Genomic DNA, 20,000 nt, shown 5'->3' on the forward strand with positions numbered 1-20,000 from the left:
GGGGGCTGTTATCAATACAAGGGTTCACCGGCACCCTCGCAGCCATTCAATCGTAGGCTGGGGTGCGCTTCGCAAACAACCTGTGGTTAAAAATGCCCGCCTATATGTGCGTTCTAGAAACACTATTTCTATGAAAATCTAAAATTTCTCGTCTTATATGTATAAAACAGCCTGTCATGACATTAGAAGTGCGGCGTTACGGGATTGTATTCACTCGTTGTTTTGTGGTCAAAACCTTACTCGCTCGTTTCAGGTTTTTTGACACAAACAACTCGTAAATAACAACCCCGTTACGCCGCATTTTCTATGACGTAAACTATGTATTCCGTGTCTGGCCGCCCCTCTGAGAAACACTATTTTTGCGCAAGAGGCATGAAAATAATCCATGCGCTGACTAGTGTCCAGACTTTATGAGAGACAGTGAGCTGTTTCGATGAAAATTCTCGACTCCCGCTACGGTATCAAAGGCGAATTCGCCCAAAAATAATCCTTTCAATGTGTTATTGTTTGTACGTTCCTATGTAAAATCGAAACCAAAGCCACTTAGACGGGACCGGAGTTGATCTCACCCAGGTACGCAAAAGGTTCGATCTCCGCCACTCTTTGGGTACGGGAATACTCACCGACCTGCTAAATTTTCCCGGAATCAGCGATTGGGATTGGATCCTAAAGTAGGTCTTCGTTAATACAACCCCTGAAGTGAGACCAATTAGCATACTTTTGACTTCATTCAAGGACAAGGCAAAAAGCTGAGAATTGGTTGTTGGGGCCAGGGAAAGGGCTCATTTAAAAAAAAAGGTGAAAATAGCCTTCGCTTTTTTGTTGGGTGTTCAGAAACTTAGTCTTTAGATAAAAGCGATGTTGGTGTTTTTTAGGTAGACCTAGCTCGAATGGTTCAATTGTTCCTCATTTAGTCCCCTCTCTTACTCGGTAGTAGCATTTCACTTGCTGAAATCTATTTTCCGGTAGGTTATCATTTATTACGAGATTACTTGCAAATGACCAATTGAAAAAAAAATGGATATTATTTATAAAAATATTAATAAACTCACTTCTATATGCGGTTAATGCGAATAGTTAGGCATATGAACAGCCTGATTTACACCGAGGAAAGCAGAGTAACTCCATGAAAAATGTCAGTGCAAGGCCAATAACTGATCTGTCATAAATTCAGAACTGTAGTTCGCATTAGTACATCATTACGTCACACCCATTGTTATTGGAAGTTGCCAACCAAAGATTCATTGGCTGTTTTAAGGACAATGGCAAATTCTATATATAAAAAAAAAAAATGATTGTACATATTTTTCAAAACGAGCATCTCACACTACCTCTTATAATTATCTGTTGGAGTGACTAAATTTTCAAAAAAAGTTTTCAATAGCCTGTTTGAGTTTTTTGAGGTAGGGCTGGGAATCCTTGACCTACTAAGATTTATTACCAAAACCTAGCTATTGCTGTTTCTACGTAGCTTAACTGTTTTGGCTGTAACTTGAATTGCTGCTTTTAATATCAAAATTACACATTAAAGCAGAAAAAAGTCTCCTTCGGCCAGATATGCATCGTTGCCTGCGAAATTCCAATCTGTGGGGGGAGAAGTGCTTTGCGTTACCAGTCCTGCGGCTGATTGTCGTGATTGAACTGTCACGTAAACGATCTATTCCCTCAAACAACTTCCAGCTTCGTTTATTTGGTTTTTTGCTGATTAGCGTGACATTGGGTTGATAATGCCAACTTCTTGAAATGGGAGAGAACGTCCGTTGTGTTCGGGTTGTTTTTCCAACTGCAATGTCGAAAGCCGTCCGATCCCTGATTTCTTCATCGTTAAAACCATACCAGTGAGCCCCGCAGTGTGTTTGTTAAAAAGATGGCAGGCTGGATGTTGTATTGCCAAACACGTCATGCGTGCGGTCTGGGACTAAACTATGACTGATCCCTGCAGAGAAATTTTAAACTTTAAATTCGTTTGAAGAAATTTTACTGCACGCTGGACTATTGGAGTTAGCGAGAGCAGACGTAACATTCGCTCAATGTACGGCTTACTTTTTAACTACTACTTGCAAAACCGTTTCTTAAATGGTAATCTTCTACAGTTTATACCTAGGGTCCGTTACGCTGCCAGGGAATTATTCACAAAGTATGAAAGAGGTGAGTTTTAGCAGGTTTGCGCCACCGCACACAGGTGGAACCTCAGTTGTTTGAGCACCGGGCTGTCCCGCGGGAGGAAGGGCTGCGTGGGGATTTTTCAACATCGGGCCGGACCAACACTCAGGGTCTTTTAAATAACTGAGGAGAAAGTGGTGCCTTTGTAGTATTACATCTGCAAATGGTTAGCAACCTCTCTCTCAGTCTTCTCGGATAAGGACGATAAAACCGGAGGTCCCGTCTCACAACCCTTCAATGTTTCATAATGCTGTGGGACGGTAAAAGAAACCCGCACAACTTGTCGCAAAGGAGGTAGTAGGCATGTAGTGCACCGGTGTTGTGGTTCTGTCTTTGTATATATCTCTTTCTGTAATTACAGAGGGCCCATGTGTTGAGAAAACTCTTAGCTGGATTAATGATGTAGTACCCTCTCCAAAAGAAAGAATATATGTATTCAGCATATTGTATTGTAGGTCTTACATGTCCATCAACGATTTTAATTGGCAGCTCAGTTGAATGGGGTTCAGTGTTATAAAAGCATAGTCCTCGATATCAACATTTTTAAACAATCTTAGATCATTTTTTACAACATGCTGTTTTTGCTTTTGTCTTTCACAGATAATAATTATTAATTCAGTAATCCGAATATAATAAAGCGAGTTTTTTTTCCTATTTTATGATATTTCAAGTTACGTGGAAAGAAGAACCACATGGATCAAAAAGATGACGAAAATCGTTTGCCTTCTAGACATTGAATGTTCCTGTTTTACTAGTTCCTATTTTCAAGGCATGTTTTCAAAATAATGTAAAATTGCTTTTCAATTGATAGCGTATCGTATCAAATAAACGTTGATGGATGAAACTTCGCGACTGCAAAGAAGGCAGCGTCGTGTCAGTCCGCTGATAGGACAATCTTGTTCTGGATCTGTGGCAGGTCTACTTTACTCCTTCCTTTGATCCACTGACTCTTTTACCACTTACGGTGGAACATTACTGAATACTGATTGACTGAGACAGAATGCATCATTTTTCTACTTAATCACTTGGACACTTTTGGTAATCATGAGGGGCATGATTACTTGATCCTGATTGGTGAACAGTTCCTTGGCCAGACGAAGGCCAGGTTACAAGAGAATCTTTATTCCACGTAGAGAATCCGTTTTGTAAGTGCTATTTCTGTTTACCAGCAACGCGATATTTTTCAAATTGATTTTTATACCGGAAGTAAAAGCGTGCTTCGCTGTCATTTACAACGAAAGTGCTCATTGAACCAAGTTGTTTAGTTTAAGTTGATTGTCATTATTTGTCGCGGCATTGAACTGGCTTCCCTCGTCGAATAACTTTGTCCTTTATGTGATAACAATTCGCGACGGATGGCAAGTTGGAAAAAATTTGAAAATACAAGTGAAATTAATCCTTAATTACCCTCGGGTTCCATGCGATTTACATATACTAAGCGTACTTGAAAAAAATTGAAAAAAACACAGGGCTTTGTTACCTTTGTTTTGAGGTGTGTCATCTACCAAGATATTTGGTGGCAGTGGACACCCTTCTCTGCGATAAGTCCAACTTGTTTTCGCATCGTAGAGTTAAGTAGTACCTTTTTCCCCGGCGAACTAACTGTAAACCTTTCGGCCTCTATTAGGTTTTGTTTAAACACATTTGTTCGTGTAGTTTGTTATGAAATGAGTGGGCTATTTCGAAAATCGCGTAACTGCAGGGACTTTACACCTGATTCTTCTGTCTGCGAAAGATGTCACGTTGGCAATTAACAAACAGTTGGTGACGCATTGGGCGTGACACTCATTAACGGGGATTACATCACCAAGCAATGGTGCCGTTTTAAACAAATCCCACTTTTATTTCCTTCAGTGCTTGATAGCGATAAACAAGCCCAGCTCCATTGGTAATACTCGTATACAGTCACTAATATGCCCCGAGATGCATTTAGACGGCAATCGTCACAAGTCACCGTCAGTGGAATTCCACTGGAAAGCTCGGTCATGGATTTAAGCTGACAGGCCAACGGCAAGTACTGTCCAACGCAGACAAGCAGAATTCAGTTTTAAAGACCCCACTCTCGGCGATCAGCGTGATTTCCATGATGCCTTTAGGCTGTACTCCACCGCCACGCATGAAGCCATAATGGCTCGGGTGCACGCGTGAAAAGCTGAAAAAAAGAGAAAACACAAGAAGAGTGATCACTAGACGAGTTTGTTTATCTAGAAAAAGAAGGTAGGGGGAGAAGTAAGGTGGGATTAGTCTCCCATAGAATTCTCAAGAAAAACGTGTTGAGCGGGTAACTCGGTGAAATTCCGATGATCCACAATCCTGGACAAAAAGTCTTGGGACACGAGCTAAAATGAACATTGTCTGGCGGCCATCTATCATACAAGTCCCCCCCCTTTCCCTTTCAATGTTGATAGCACTCGGACGAGAACAATTTCAGATAAATAAGGTTTTTTTAAAGGTCATTTCGCATCTACTATGACTCACATCAGTCACGTAGAATTTGTTTTCCTGACAACCTTTGCGTGGCTACATCTTTCCAGTGGTCAAAGACCACGTCCTGGTAGAAGAAATATAGTAGAAGAAATACGAAGAAAGTTCCAGCGGAGGAAAACAATACGAGCTCCAGAAAAGGGAACCGGGCGAGAAAACATTCAGAAAAAGAACACTCCAGAGAAAAAGTGCCGTTCGCTCACTGCGGCAGTTCGTTTGAAGATTGATTTTGGGGAAGTGGGAGTTTGGGCGGGGGGGGAGGCCCAGGGCAGAGGGGGGATGCGCAGGGGGGAGGGGGGGAGGGGGGAGGCAGCAAAGTAAAGTCTTTCGTATTATAAGACACACTTACTTCTTTACGAAGCATTTTTTTTCGTCTTTTTTTCGGTCGCATTTTTCGGTGCATGAAACCAAGGAGTCCAAACAACGTTTGACCAGGATTGTATCTTATGAATTACTGTTACAGTTTGATCTCAATGGGTTATCTTGGTTCGGAGAGAGGAAAGTAAGGTTAGCCGACAGCACAGCAATAGCCGTTGGATTATATAAAGGTAACCGCTAGAACGATGTTATTTTATCAAAAAGGAAAAAAAACTATACATGTCTTTATTCATTGAATGACAATTGCTGTGCGGAAACTGAGAAACTGAAACTTATTTATTTTTATTTTTTTTGCCTTCTTTTTTTTGCTTCTTGGTTTCAAGGCTTAAAAGTTCAATCATGTTCACGCGTTGCACTTCTGGCAAATTTTCTAAACTGAAATGTGTCATTTTTCCACTGTGTAATCTTTGTTTAAAAATTATGCATCTTGTTCGCTTTTAATTTCCTCTTATCAATCATCCGGTGGGTAAGCAAAAACTAAGCAGCTGAGCATGTTAGTGATTGATTGATTGCTTAAAGTGCCCCAGTAACCAAAAAAAATCAATTCATACGTTTTCTTGGATTTCAAAACTAATGTTAACGAAACACTAAAGTGACCCCAACGTTTTAAGGCCTTGATTTCAAAAAAGACACCTCTTTATTTTAACTGTAATTTTTCCTATTTAATGGTCCACCATTACTAACATTATGTTCTTGAGAGAGCTGGATAGACGAGGAGAAAATGACGTCCAAAAGGCTCTCCTCTAGTTTTAAGAAAGGCCAATGCGTGTGTACGCCGCAGAATTAATATGCAGCACGATGGTTTTAGGCTTTCAGAACTTTTAAACATCAAGCTTTTGCATATATAATAAGCAGCGTTCACGCGTGCTGAAAATTTTAAGCTAGTGAACCTCTGACATCACTTTCCCTGGATTCCCAACCGTCCTGAGGTCCAATCTTGTGGTCAGTTTTGAACGTGAGAATGGGCGACCGTGAAATCCAAAACTTTACACTCAAAGTAGAACAGCCTTTAGATAAAAAATCAAAGCTCAAACTTTTGGCCAGTCAGGTGGTAAGCAACACACCTTTCAAAATCTGAAGGAAAAAAAAAAGGAAGTGGTTTTTTTTTGATGACAGGGGGGCCCACTTTTTTATCGGATTGACTGGCTGATTGATCGATCAATTGATAGATGCTTGCCCGTGACATAAAGACGTAAAATAGGCTGCATTTCTATTGGAGTAAACCAGGCTTATGTTTTCGCGCTCGTTTCATGACAGCGAACATCTTGCTTTAGGGGATTTAAGGCTGCTTTTCGCTAAAACCACAACCGTAAGCACCCACAATATACGCGGGAAGCATTAACTCGTCTTCAATTTGTGACTTATCCTACTAATGATTATGACGCATATGAGTTTGCGTTTGTTGCTTCTTCTTGAGTCGCTCTTGAAAGCCAGCCATGAGCAATTAAAAGAAACTAGAAACTAGAACTATTTCTTACCTCGATTAACTCAGGACGAGAAACGTCAACAAGGAACCCGTCAGACATCCATGTGACGTCATTCCGGCGCCATTCGTAGCCTTATTGTAACGTAATATCGTTTTCCGTGAGTTAGTGTAAGATTGTCCTTCCTTACTGTGGTTGCTATGCCGACATCTGCGAAATTCATCAAGTCCGTAAAGTCCGGAGACGTTCCTATTCCCCAGCGGTATTTGGACCACACCACTTTCTCCATCACCGAACGGTTCCCACGCTGCCTCCACCACACTTGTTGATGACTGGTATTGAATATCAGACTGAAGGGAAGAACCATCGTGGATGAGACCGGGACTGGGTGGTGTTACGTCGATGATAATGCCATCAGATGAGGATGTGCTACAGAAGCCATCGCCATTTGTACATGTAATCTTGCTGATATACTTAGCTCCAGGTACAAGACTGAGATTCTGGCGAGACAGGTTACCACTAATTCCCACCGATTGTTTTAACACAACAGTGTCATTTCCAAAAGCTGAACTGTTATCCGATGCAGTCTGTTCAATGAGTGGACCACGAGCAACTGGAGATTCCAGACTCCTCATCTTTGAAATCCTTCCACGAAATTTCTAAGGAGTCCATGGAATCTGTAAATTCAATATCATGCTCAAATACATCTATAACCATTCCAAGTGAAGGAGGACTAATATAAAAAATCAAATTCTTAGAAGACAACAATGATGTCAGACCAGCTCCATTTTTAACAAAATACTGTAACATAATACGCTTCACCCAAATGAGGAACAAATGAACCTATGGTCACAGAGTGTATGGCTCCTGCTGAGTTGGAAACACTCACGCAGGTGTGGGACGTGGTTGCTATGAAGTATTCGCTGCTCCTCAGGTCACTTTCATAGTCGTTCACACCGTCCCAGGAAAAACGAATTTCGATGCTTCGTGTTGTTTGGTCTGTAACCACGTGACTTGTTACGATCTCTGTTGTAATCGGCGAAACTGGGGTCAACTATAAATCCATTGGAGCTTGCCATACTGTTTAAGCCACTGGCCGTGAATGCTTTTAAACTGGAGTAATACTTCTGACCGGCAACCAGAATGTCTAGACCAGGTGCGTTGGGTGCAAGGTCTTTTTCAATGCTTGTTCTTAACCCCACACTTCTAAAACCCAATATGTCGTTCTTTTCCACGTTTTGTACCTATTGCCCACTGGTAATCAATCACTGGTTCGCTGACATCGTCCAAGAAAGGATCCCAATTGGCACTGGCCACTCTAGTGTTAGTTGTGTAGTTGAAATCAGCACCATCTATTGAGCCATCTCGAACGGTCGCGGGAATGGGCCAGATAGATTTCACTCGAAAGCCATTGGATCGAGCCGTACTCTTCAGTGATGCTTTGTTCCAACACGTCAACACATTATGATAAGTCAAGTTCCCGAGAAACCCCTTGTCTTTGTAAGTTTGCGCGAGAGAAAACACTCTTCTTTGTCCGTAAGGCGAATTATTGCTGGCATCAATTTGAAGCAGCCTACTTCCATCGCTGCTTTCTATTTTCCATGTACATGATTGAACTCCACTTTCATCGTCCTCTGTGCCAAACCAGGACATGGAAATATTCCAGTTCTCAAGCACAATGTTGTAATCCACTCCGGTCACATGGCTCCCATCAATGACATCACCAATGCGTGGAGGACTAATGTCCATTAGAATTCCATTCGAGCTACGCGTAACAGTAAGGCCTGCTCCATTTGTCGCGTTCGCTGTCACAAATACTTGCTCTCCTGTGTTAATGTTACATTCTGTACAGCTAAAGGACTTATTAGCTCCAATTCTCGTAGTTGTTTTTATTTGGCAACCTCCAGGTTTGGTTCCGATACAGTATTTGCTTTCCAGGATTCCGCTTTCTGGGTCCGTGATGTCCTCCCAGTGTGCTGCAAGATCCATGGTCGGCGAAAAAAAATCGATGTCTATAGCAGGTGCCCCATCACGAACGGAATAATTGGGAGCTTGTGGTGGCGTGGTGTCTATTACGAGTCCAGGCGATGATAAATTTGACTTTAACCCAACAAGGTTGGTCGCGACGACTGTGATGTAGTAAGTATTACCGTGCGAAAGACTGAGGCCGCTCTTGATTACCTGTGTTGCAAGATGTACGTCTTTAAAGCTTACAACATCGTGCTGATAGGGTCGAGTCCCGATAGCGAATTGGTAGTTCAGCAGCCTGCTCTCTAGTTCGATAAATGGAGGCCAGGTGGCTACAATGAAAGCCGTGTCTGATTGATATTGTGACGTGTTATTGCGTGATACACCCACTATGATAGGACCACTGGGGACTGGTGGCGTGTTATCTACCTCGAAAACAGAAGACGACGAGGACGCCAGTCCAGCGTTGTTAAAGCAATCGACACTAACATTATAGCTTTGACGTTGAAGAAGGGGAGCACTTTGTGGAAACGAGATATTACCCGAGGACGTGTTTTTAGACTTGGTGAAAAGAACGCTGCCAGATTGATCTACGACCGAGATGTTGCATGTGCTGATATGGCTCTCGCGGTCTCTAAATCCACTCCAAGAAATTACACGGTCATCATCAGTTATAAAATATTTTTCTCCAATTTTTCTTTGTATTGATTGGCCCGCGTAGACTTTTCCTGGATGCGGTGGAGTGCTGTCAAAAAACGAGAGCATCAGAGCATGATTGTGACACAAGTCCAGCTCTGTTTCGAGATATCACAGTGACGTAATACTTTACTCCTGATATAAACACTAGTTCTGACATTGTTGTGTTGGCGTAGTTCCGCCGGCCGATGTTAACGAGTGGTTGGATTTGGGTACCACATTTGCTTATGCCAATGGCCCACTTGTAGTACCAGACTTCACTTTCTGGTTCAGAGAATTTGTTCCAATAAACCGAGATATCGGAAGCCGAAGCGGAGTAAAAAACCAACTCTTTGTCATTGTATCGCCATCCATCTTGTGAACCAAGGCCTGGGTAGATTGTGCTTGGTATAGGCGGTGTTCCATCCGCTATGACACCGTCCGAAACAAGTTCTTTGACAGATCCTGCCTGATTGGTCACCCTGAGGTGCACGTAGTACTTAGTTCCACTTGACAAATTGAGAACAGTGTTACTTTTCACATGTGTCGATAGACCAACATCAGAAAAATCTTGAATACTGGTTTTGTCATTTCCACTGGTACCTATGCTCCATTCGAACTTCTCAATACCGCTCTCCAGATCCCAAACTCCTTCCCAGTTAGCAGCCATAGATGAAAGAGAGGATTGGTATCTCAGATCTGGTTCAATGATCCCGTCATGCACTATACCATGGCTCGGGGGACTGAAGTCAATGAGCACTCCATCGGAGCTCAAGCACTTCCGTAGAAGGGCATTGTTTACGGCACAAACTGTCACGTAATATACGTCATCGGACAGCAAAAGGCCTTTTACAGTAACAGATGTGTTTAGCCCCACGCTACTAAAAGGAACAACGTCCATAACTTCCCCTCGACTTCTGCTTATTCCATATTCGAAGTGGTGTATTCCAGACTCTGGATCTTTGAAACCTTTCCATTGTGCCGACATTGCTGTGATGTTATCTTGATAATCAATATCCGAACCTGTGATACCGTCTCGCACTTCAGCTGTCTGCGTGCTTGGAGGAGTCACGTCAGCAACAAAACCATCCGACGATATTTCGGAACTAAACAAGCCGGCTTTGTTTTCAGCTTTGATTTTAATGCAATAACGCTGACCGTTCACCAAAGTAATGTTTTCCATGGTAAATGAGGTAGCAGTTGGAGGAAGTAATTTCACAAACCCATTTCCAGTGACATGGTAGTTTCCGGATAGGCAGCTTCCAGCAGCAAAGTAGTATTGTTTGACAGCTGTGTTTGGCTCGGGAAATATTGACCACGAGCCATAGACATGTCTCAGATCAGCCTGGTAGTCGAGGTCTACTTGCGGTTTTGGACCGTCGAAGACTTTTCCAGAGGATGGAGGGGTTGCATCAGGTATTACCAAGACCGAATACGCGTCTTTATATAATTTGGCACCGTTGATGGCTCTTATTATGACGTAATAACCTTGGCCTTGTGATAATGCAAGGTTTTGGAATGTCGCCGATGTGCGAAGGTTGGGTCCTGGAACAACTGTAAAATTGAAGGTTGACGGTGGCTTTTCTGAAGGTATAATGGCCCACTCGTATCGCTGAAGTCCGCTGTGAGCATCTGAGAATCCAGCCCACTGCACAGTAACTGAGGATACACTTGGTATATACACACACGGAGTTCCATTTATGGTGTCTTCAACTCCTGTCACTACAACTTTTCCCGTAAATACGGGGTGAGTCGTATCCACGGTAACACCATCCGATGTGACGTCAGTGCTAAGACCAACCATATCAATGGCTCTCACAGTTACAAAATACTTAGTGTTGTTCAACGTCAACCCATCATGCGTTATGTTTGTCGCATTCCCAGTGGACGTCCAGGAAACGATAATGCTTCCGCTGATGTCAGTAACTTTGTACCTGTACTCCATGATCCCACTTCCTGTGCTGCCATCTGTAAACCCATTCCAGTTTACCGCTATAATGGTGTCCTCTGACTGATAATCTACATCACTAAAGTGTCCATCGTTTATGCTGCCTGCCTGTGGTGGATCTTGGTCTATTAACAAGCAATTCGATGAAATTTGAGTATAAAGTCCAGCCTCGTTATAGCCTCTGACAACTGCGCAATAGCGTTGTCCAGACACTAGATTAAGGTTTGTTGCTGTAGGGAATCGGTCGAGAGCTGTGGTCTTGAATGTTGTAATAAGCCCGGCCCCTTGACGTTGTACCGCCCAATCATAGCGTGCAATAGGGGAATGAGGATCGGTGAATCGGTCCCAATTTGCAATAAACGTAGTCGTCCACTTTGCGTATTTCATGTCCACTCCAGTTTGATTTCCATCGTATGCTTTCCCTGCCACAGGGGCCGAGGTATCAATGATGACCCCGTCGCTGGTGAGGTCCGAATGCAGTCCCGCTTTTGTAAACGTTCTTACAACGAATTGCACCTTTGAACCGTCCGAGACGCTGTTGAAAGTCGCTGCCCCGCTAGTGCTGAGATTGACGTTCTGGAAAGACATAAGCTCGTGGCTGTGATTGGTTTGGAAGGGAGTTACAAGTACTTTCCACATATACTTGCTGACACCGTGTCTTGTTTGTATTCCTCCCCAGTTCACCTGCAAGAACTTGGAGGCTTGGTAACTTTGGTCGGCTCCAGGTCCGTCGTGGATCCACCCGCCTTGTGGCGTTGATGTGTCAATGATGATCGCACCACTACAAACAAGCTGAGCAGTGTTTTTTCGCATGTCGACCGCTTGGATAGACACTTTGTAATTGTTGTTATCTTGAAGAGCTAGCCCTGTGAGATAAACAGTAAGTAAGGATTTTGAAATTGCTACTGGTCCGGCTACTGTTCAACAGCAGAAGCTCATGAAAGGGAGCATCTATAACTAACAACACCAAGTAGTCTAGTGCGTCGAAATTGAGTCCACTCGAGGAAAGTTTAAATCTCCAAGGGGTTCAGAGAAAACCCTACACTGTACAAAATTCAAAGTACATGTACCTGTCAGAATTTGCCGTGTATTTGAGTTGGGAAAGGCTCCTTTTACGACCGATGCGGTGCTGCAAGCAGAGGACGATGACAACAGGAACCATTCAAAAGTCAACTGACCACAAGACACGGAAAAGCCCTCGAAACGAAGATGAAGTTTAGTCGTGAGATACTGATAGCTAATTACTGATTGAAAAGACTGCTCCGTGAATTGGGCGCTTCCAGTTGTGATGTTGATACTATCTTGTTCTGCACCAGGGCATGTCCCAAGATTTCCGTCACACCTAGAAAAAAATGTTTCAGTGCTTAGCGGGCCAGATCTCGTTCATAAAACCAAACAGCTTGTTTCGTGGGGATGAAACCAGTCTCACTCGTCACAGTTAAACTAGTGTTTTACATACTACTGTTCTTACGTCACATGCAATGCACGATGGCCTAGCTATCCAAATATGGAAATATTCAAGTACTTCAACAAAAACTCCCCAGGGTGCTGATACGTTGTCGTGGTGGGGGAGCTTGTGTGCATCTGTGACGATCCAGACCAAGAGAAAATGAGGGGACAGAGAGGGAGGCTCTGGGTGCAGCCCTTGGGATATGTCATGTCTACGAAAGTTATTTTTAGACGAGCGGAAGTCTTTGTTCTAGCGGAAGTCTCTATTCCGAGACGTCCGCATGCAGGCCAACCTCGGTCTGATGTTTGAAAGATAATAAATATTCATTAGCCTTCCACGTGCGCCGTCATTTTCTCTTTTCACTAAGAACCTGAGAGCGAGGCAAGACTGCATGCGGACGTCTCGGAAGACAGACTTCCGCTAGAACAAAGACTTCCGCTCATCTAAAAATAACTTTCGTGGACATGACATGTCCCGACCAACGCCCTGAGCCTCCGTCTCTGTCCCCTCATTTTCCCTTGTCCAGACGAAATTCAGTCCCTGGTCCTCCAGGTTTTGGTTTGGAAGTGGGGCTAACAACCCCTCCCCGCAAAAACTACTTGTTACGGAAACCAGTAAAACATCTAGCAATATGTCCCACCGTGGACGAAGAGGACTAACAAACCAACTAACTTCGCAAAATGTTGCAGGGTGGCTACACGGCTACACGGGTAACTATCTCTGCGATTTTGTCGCGAAAGTTCCAACTCTGACGACGTTTTTCTTGCTATTTTTTCACCCGTCGCGTCGCCAGTTCAAGGGTGGCTACCCATGCGATTTTCATCTCGCGCTGGCGATGCGACAAAGTTTGAAAAAATCGCATCACCAGCGGGAGCGAAAAACTGCTCGCGTAGCCGCGGCTTTAGACTCTTCACTACCTTTCCGAAACATCTAGGAAATCTGTTCAGAAAAAATGTCCAAAATCTTAGTGCGCCTTGAAAGCCTGAGTTCAAATATTCGAAAATTCTAGCCTACCTTCCCGGCTTTCGAACAGATTCACCGTAATTACTCCTTGGGTGCCTATGGCTGATTTCTGAAGCTCATGACCTTGAAGCGTTTAAGTCTGGTTCAGAGCTAGGGTTTTTCTGAGTTTTAAGAATTTCCTTATTTGGATGTAACGTAGCTCGTGCATTTTCCCGCGTGCGGCTTCGATCTTATTTTTGTCCGTATTTGGGCATAAACTTGGTGTCCTAAAATCCTCAGCTTTGTTCCAAGGAAAAGAGTTGCAAGTTACACGCTTGAAGGTCATGTGTTTCTTCTAATTCCCAGCCACTGTATTAACCAAGGTTAAACATTTCTGTCTCCGCATAGGTTATTCACAAATGTCGCCTCACGAGCTAAAAATGTCAGTATGACAAAGCTTGACCGTAACGTCACCGTCTTAAGAAAGTGAATTTTCTCTTCTTGTAGGTAGATGATTCTCAACATAAATCTCAAAGTTGGAAGCAAAGAGCCAAATAAATGCATACGATTGTTTGTAGTGGATCAGTTAAAGAGGAATTTCCCGCAGTACATCCTGTGCAAGATGGTAAAAGTCTCTTCACTGTATTTTTAAAGAATTGTAATACTTGAGATTTTAGCACGAAACGTAATTGTCGAGGGACGTAAATGTAATAATGTAATTGGGATGATCAGCGGAGGACAAAATCTTGAGCTGGGTTTTTGTGTTTCTTTTACATTCACTTTGTTTTGTTTTTAACTAAGTAATTTTGTAGCATCTACCTCATTTGGTTGCGCAAGACTTCTATTTTTTGCTGCTGTATAAGAAAGTAATTGCCAGTGATTAGGACTGGAGAGCGAAAGCAGCATCCCTGTACGACCCTAAATGAGGGGCGAACCCGAGATGAAATCGACGCGAATGGCTTTGCAAAAGATCCTGTACGTGATACGTTTCCTCCTACCTTTCGGGTTGATCACAGATGTCAATTGCCGGGCGACAAATGGTTCCACTTGCCCTCATAATTTCTCTACACGTTCCATCACCAACACATTCTGAAGTCCTGATACAACTTGTTGATGGAAACGACGGCTGGCACGAGTAGGCCTGACCTTCACACCTGAGAAAACACGAAACAGTGCTTCAATTAGATTATTATGCACCTTCGTCGTCTTTGAAAGTCTAAGCTAGTAGGTATCATAATGAAGTTTACGAAAACCAGGGACGGTAAGGTCCGTTGGTCTTGTCTTTTACACCTTGATTAATTTGTACTACACGCATGCGTGTATCTGTACTTTTTAATCTATACCACGTGTATGGTTCTTTTTGTCATGTCACAATTTTATGGACCATAATGGAAATTTATAGCCTCCTATTAACTGGGAGTCAGGGTGATTTAGCGATGATCTACCGCGCCTCCCACTTGTGTGACCTGGGTTCAACCCTCGGGTCGTTTGTGGGTAGAGTTTCAGTCGAACTCAATCTGACTCTGAGGGCTTTTCTCCATGCAGGTACTCCGGTTTTCCTCCCTCATCAAAATCGACTCTCAGTCAATTACATCCGGCTGCGGTCGGATACCCTCGATAGGCGTAACCTCTGGTATCCTTCCCTTTTATTGAATTAAATGAATAAATTTTCTATCAGTATCATTATTATTATTATTATTATTATTATTATTATAATTATTAATTTTATTATTATTATTATTATTATTATTATTATTATTATAACTGTGGCTTCCGATTGGCCTTGTCCAGGATGGGGACCTCTAAGACAACGCCTTAATCGTTTGTCAATTGAACAGCGAGCAAGCTTTTAAGTCATCATAAAACATCATCAAGAGCCCTGAAGGAGAGGGTCGGTTTCCCTTTTACTGTTGAAGAAGGTTTTTTTCCATCATGGACAAGCGTTTCACCAAAGCGTCATTAAGCCATTTCTAGATTAGAAGTTAAATTTAACCCCTTCCCGTGCCTTTTGTCTCTTGAGTGAATCTTAAGGATGTTCAATTCCCTGTCTTAAGGCGGGTCACATTTAATAGTCCATTTAATAGTTGCCACTGGGCCATTGATAGTGGCGCTTAGTTCATACCTTCCTGAATTGCATGTGTCCTGTTTAGTGCATGTGTTTTGGTCGTCACAAGGTACCGCTGGGCGATTTGACCAGGCACCGTTGGCACGAGCTGTTGCATCATACAGGTCACACCACTCACACTGATTTGAAGGGTTTACCGTCTGATGATTGTAGTCTTGGCCTTGAATATAATGAATCATATTTGTCAGTGATAGGTTTGATGGTATGGATGTTATTCATTGATCTATTGGTGCCCTGACACATTTATATTGTTGTCAAGATCGTGAAACTGAAGTCAATCTCACTCGAATGCTTGGCGATATTTAAAAAAAATGTAAATGCTTTGTTTACAGCACTTTGCCATCAAGCTAGTTCACAGGCACCCCACTTTTAATAACCTGAAAAACACAATTGAAACTGAACAGCAAAATTATTAAGAACCCGAACTGGCAGGAGGCAACCAGTTCGCTATTTACGACAACAACAACAACAACAACAACAACAACAATAACAACCTTTAATTGTACTCTTGTTACATGAATATTTACAAAAATAGTAGGAAAAATTAGTGAAACTTAAATAGAGTACTGGCGCGGTAGAGTTTAATCCGGGGCAACCGGAAACACCTCCAAACCGGAGTTTAGAATGGGATTTGAACCGGGGACAACCGCATGTAGAGCCAACGCCCTAACCACTGGATGACGCCGCCATTTCTTTTTTAACTCAATGCAGGGGCATCTTGGCCAAAAGAACATTTTTGAAGATCTTTGATGATTGAGCAGTATCGGCTTAGATAGTGGGAGCTGATATATGGAATGGATCACATATGAACTGCGGATATGAAATCAAGTGAAGCTATGATCCTCGCAGTTGAAGTCCTGAATTTTTCAGGCTTTTCTATGCAATTGCAAAAATTGAGTTCACAACTGCGAGGATCATAGTTTCACTTGATAGTGGGAACTGTTAGTAAATCGTGTGTCAATTTGTATATTCGGTTTGATGGAAGAATAACACACGAAAGGTCGGCTTTAGTTTTAATCTTCCATAGGTGATCAGTTTGCTTCCATTAACTCAATTGTTACGATCAAATTTCGGTGTTTGAAAATCTTACCATTGGAGCACCACAGCCTCTTTAGAGACTAAGCTTATTGGCCATTTGTATATGAATTATCTTGGGTATGTTTTCTGATGAATACAAGTAAAGTTAACTTGGTAGAAGGACCATCTCCAACCATTATGTCTCGGGTTTGGTTTCCGAACTACACGGCTGGTGTGTTATATTTTTTTCACAAGAGCTGTTAGGTGTTGTTATTCCCTCTCAATGAAATGTATTTTCCCATGCTTGGCATAGACGCGTGTCAGCTATTTATACCATTTTTACTTGATTGCTTTGCTCGAGGTTATCGTCTTTTCAGCCTTTGTTTGGCCATTGTGCCTTAAATGAGGCAGCTTTAGGCGACTACCTTACTTACTCGATTAAACGCATGCAGCGGGGTTCATTAAATTTTGAGCGTCTCCGATGCGGGTTTATTCGAGGGCGGCGTTTATTTCAAAATAATCTTTCTTTAATCATTGACAACAATTACGGTAGATCGTTTGTAAATATCATTTACAACAAGAACATGTTAAATGTTCCAGAGAATGGTCAGTAGGCTCAGCCACAAGTTGCTCGGCAACTTTTCGGCACCTTTTGAAGTTTTTAGCATTTTAAAAATATTTATTTTACTTGTTTTGCGAGATTTATTAGCTTTCGAAAGAAAATTCAGCTAAATTCAAGTAGTTTATACTATTGTGGACCGCAGGAGCCACGAGTGGGTCTTTTAGGTGTTGCATGCCTCTCCATGAGGTCAGCGGTATCATATGACACGTTTTTCCTAAGATGGCGGACAACACTGTCAGTGATTCAAATTGAAGCAGGAAAGAATGTGCAGACAAACTGAAGAAAAGTTCCTGATACCAACCGTTGAATTGGAGTTCTATTTATGAAAGAAAGAATTAAAGAAAGAAAATGCGGGAATGCGGGCAAAACGTATCTATACTTTGCACAATAAGAACCAACCTCAAGTGCAAACACTTAAAAAAGAATAGAAACTTTTCGGCAACGTTGGAAATAAAATAGAAACTTTTAGCAACTTTTAGACACTTTTATCGGCAACTTTTTGGAACTTTATCTGCAACTTGTGGCTAAGTCTAATGGTCGGCCTCGTTATACCGGCAAAATTCTTGGTCTTAAAGTGCTACTATAATAAAATTTTTCTCCTTTGAATTTTTAGATTTATCACATAGAATCTCAGGAAAGATTAAAAAATCCGTTTACCGTTCGGACATATCCGCATTGGTGTCGGAGATATTCAAGTTTGAAAAGTGCGTAAAATTATGCAAATGAGAGGAATGATGACGTCATTCACTCAACACAACATAACATAAATGTATTTATCTCTGAAAATGCATGATCCCCTCCACCGCAATTTTATTTTTGGATACCAAGAGAACTTGCTAGGTTCTGCTTTCTCCGCATAGCTTTCAACCACGCAAAAATATCCCTGGATCAATAAGCACCACCCATAAGAAATCCGAGTATCTCGAGTCGCGCAGAACGTATGCGCAATAACAATAGTAGGCACCGTCCTTAACAACGCAACTGCACATTGCAAAATTCTGAAGAAAGACCTGCAAAGTATACGTGTGGTCACTTCGACCTTAAAAGCATCTTCATTAAGGAAAATAAATTCCAAGGTCTCCATATTACCGGGTAATAAAGTTTACTTGTTTTTTTCGTATTATCCTCGAATAAACGCCGCATTTTTCTGATTGAGTGCGGCCTTTATTCGAGGACGGCGTTTATTGGCACGTTTCCATCCATCTGCCGCGTTTAATGGAGTAAATACAGTATTCGTTGGTTAAAAAATAGTTTGATGGTTTTTCACATAATGTAGTCTTTTGCTGGTTTTCCACTTCACTTAATAATCGCCGCTAGAATTTTGCACGAAGGTTGTTATACTACAGAATAAGATTGCTCTTGGCAGACATACCTCCTATCTTGCACGTGCACACATTTGTAAACCCAAATCCTGTCTTAAGACTGCAACCATTGCCATTACAGTACTGACAGAGCGAGTTACACGTGAAAGGTGTGGCCGTGCAATGCCCACTTTGACACGTGTCACCACGTGTGCACTGATCACCATCATTACATGCCACGCCCTCACGATTTGACCACGTGCTCGTGCTTATACTTGGGTCACACCACTGACAGAAAGAAAGAAAGAGAAAAGGAAGGTAAGATTTGTCATTTCTAGGAATTTTATCTCAAAGTAGTGCGTTCTTTTCTTAGCCTCCACAGAACACATCGCACTCAACCCATTGCTATCATCTTGTACTCTATCAGAAGCTCACTGGCTCCTCCTCATTCTCCCCAGTCTACTCCTTTTTCTTACTTAAAGATACGAGCAAAACATCAAACGTCCTCGTTTCCGTGAAATACAGCCTCTTTTCTTCGTTGAAAGCTTTTACTTCTGGGACTTAAAAAGTTTCAGCAGTTTCGTCTTTGCATAGAACCAAATAATCTATTTTCAGCTCATTGTTATTTAAAATATCGCAAATATGGCGTAAAATATCGTAGTGAATCACTACTGGTAGGTGAATTAATTAGCCGGACAGTTCTGTGATGTTATCTCTTCCGCAAAGATTTTTACTTCATGTAAAAGATAAAACAAAGTCAACAAATGCAAAATTACCAATTCTGCGAATTCGGCAGACGGTTATGAGAAGACCCTTTAAGACCTCAACTGGGAAATGTTGGTTCGTAAAACCCATTCACTTCGTCATTGCGACACTTTTGAGCAACTGCCAACGATGTTAGATACTGTTGATAAGCCCTATACTTCCATTACCTGACAAGGGTTTCCTGGCTTGAAATGATTCTGGGCGTAACAAGTCCTGAGGCCACCAGTCATGATCACACAGTAACCCGCTTTTAGAGGACAACCGCTACCATCGTGTGTTTCACAAGAAAGGCAATTGTAGGGCGTACCAACACAGGTCCCGCTCACGCAATGATCATCTTTCGTATTTAAGTTGTTGTCACTGCATGGCAAATTATTGTTATTGGTCCACTGATTGTTGTTGTTACTGTCACATTGCTAAAATGTGACGTAAAAAAAAAAGGTTTTAGAAGTTGGTCAGCGGCTTTTTAGTGCGTGGTCGTCGGCGTCATCATCATTATCATCATATTTATTTATTTATTTATCTTATATTACCTGACAGGGGTATCCCGGCCGTAAATCGCCGTGACTAAAGCACGTTTTTATTCCGCCTTCCACAATAGCACAAAATCCCGCCTTTACGCGGCACGCGTCGTTGTAACATTCTTCGCACGAGAGACACGTGAATGGCGTTCCAGCACACGACCCACTCGAACACCTGTCGTTTCTGGTGCAAGCCACAGCGTCGTTACAGGACAAA

At 42.3% G+C, this 20,000-nt stretch overlaps 1 pseudogene; it reads right to left on the reverse strand.

Annotated features, from left to right (window-relative positions):
• Positions 1–4,232: 4,232 nt before the first annotated feature.
• LOC138033115 (uncharacterized) overlaps positions 4,233–20,000 on the reverse strand; it is a 33,384-nt pseudogene continuing 17,616 nt past the window's right edge.

This window comes from Montipora capricornis, chromosome 2 (assembly GCF_036669925.1).
Source record: "Montipora capricornis isolate CH-2021 chromosome 2, ASM3666992v2, whole genome shotgun sequence".
Classification (NCBI taxonomy): Eukaryota; Metazoa; Cnidaria; class Anthozoa; order Scleractinia; family Acroporidae; genus Montipora; species Montipora capricornis.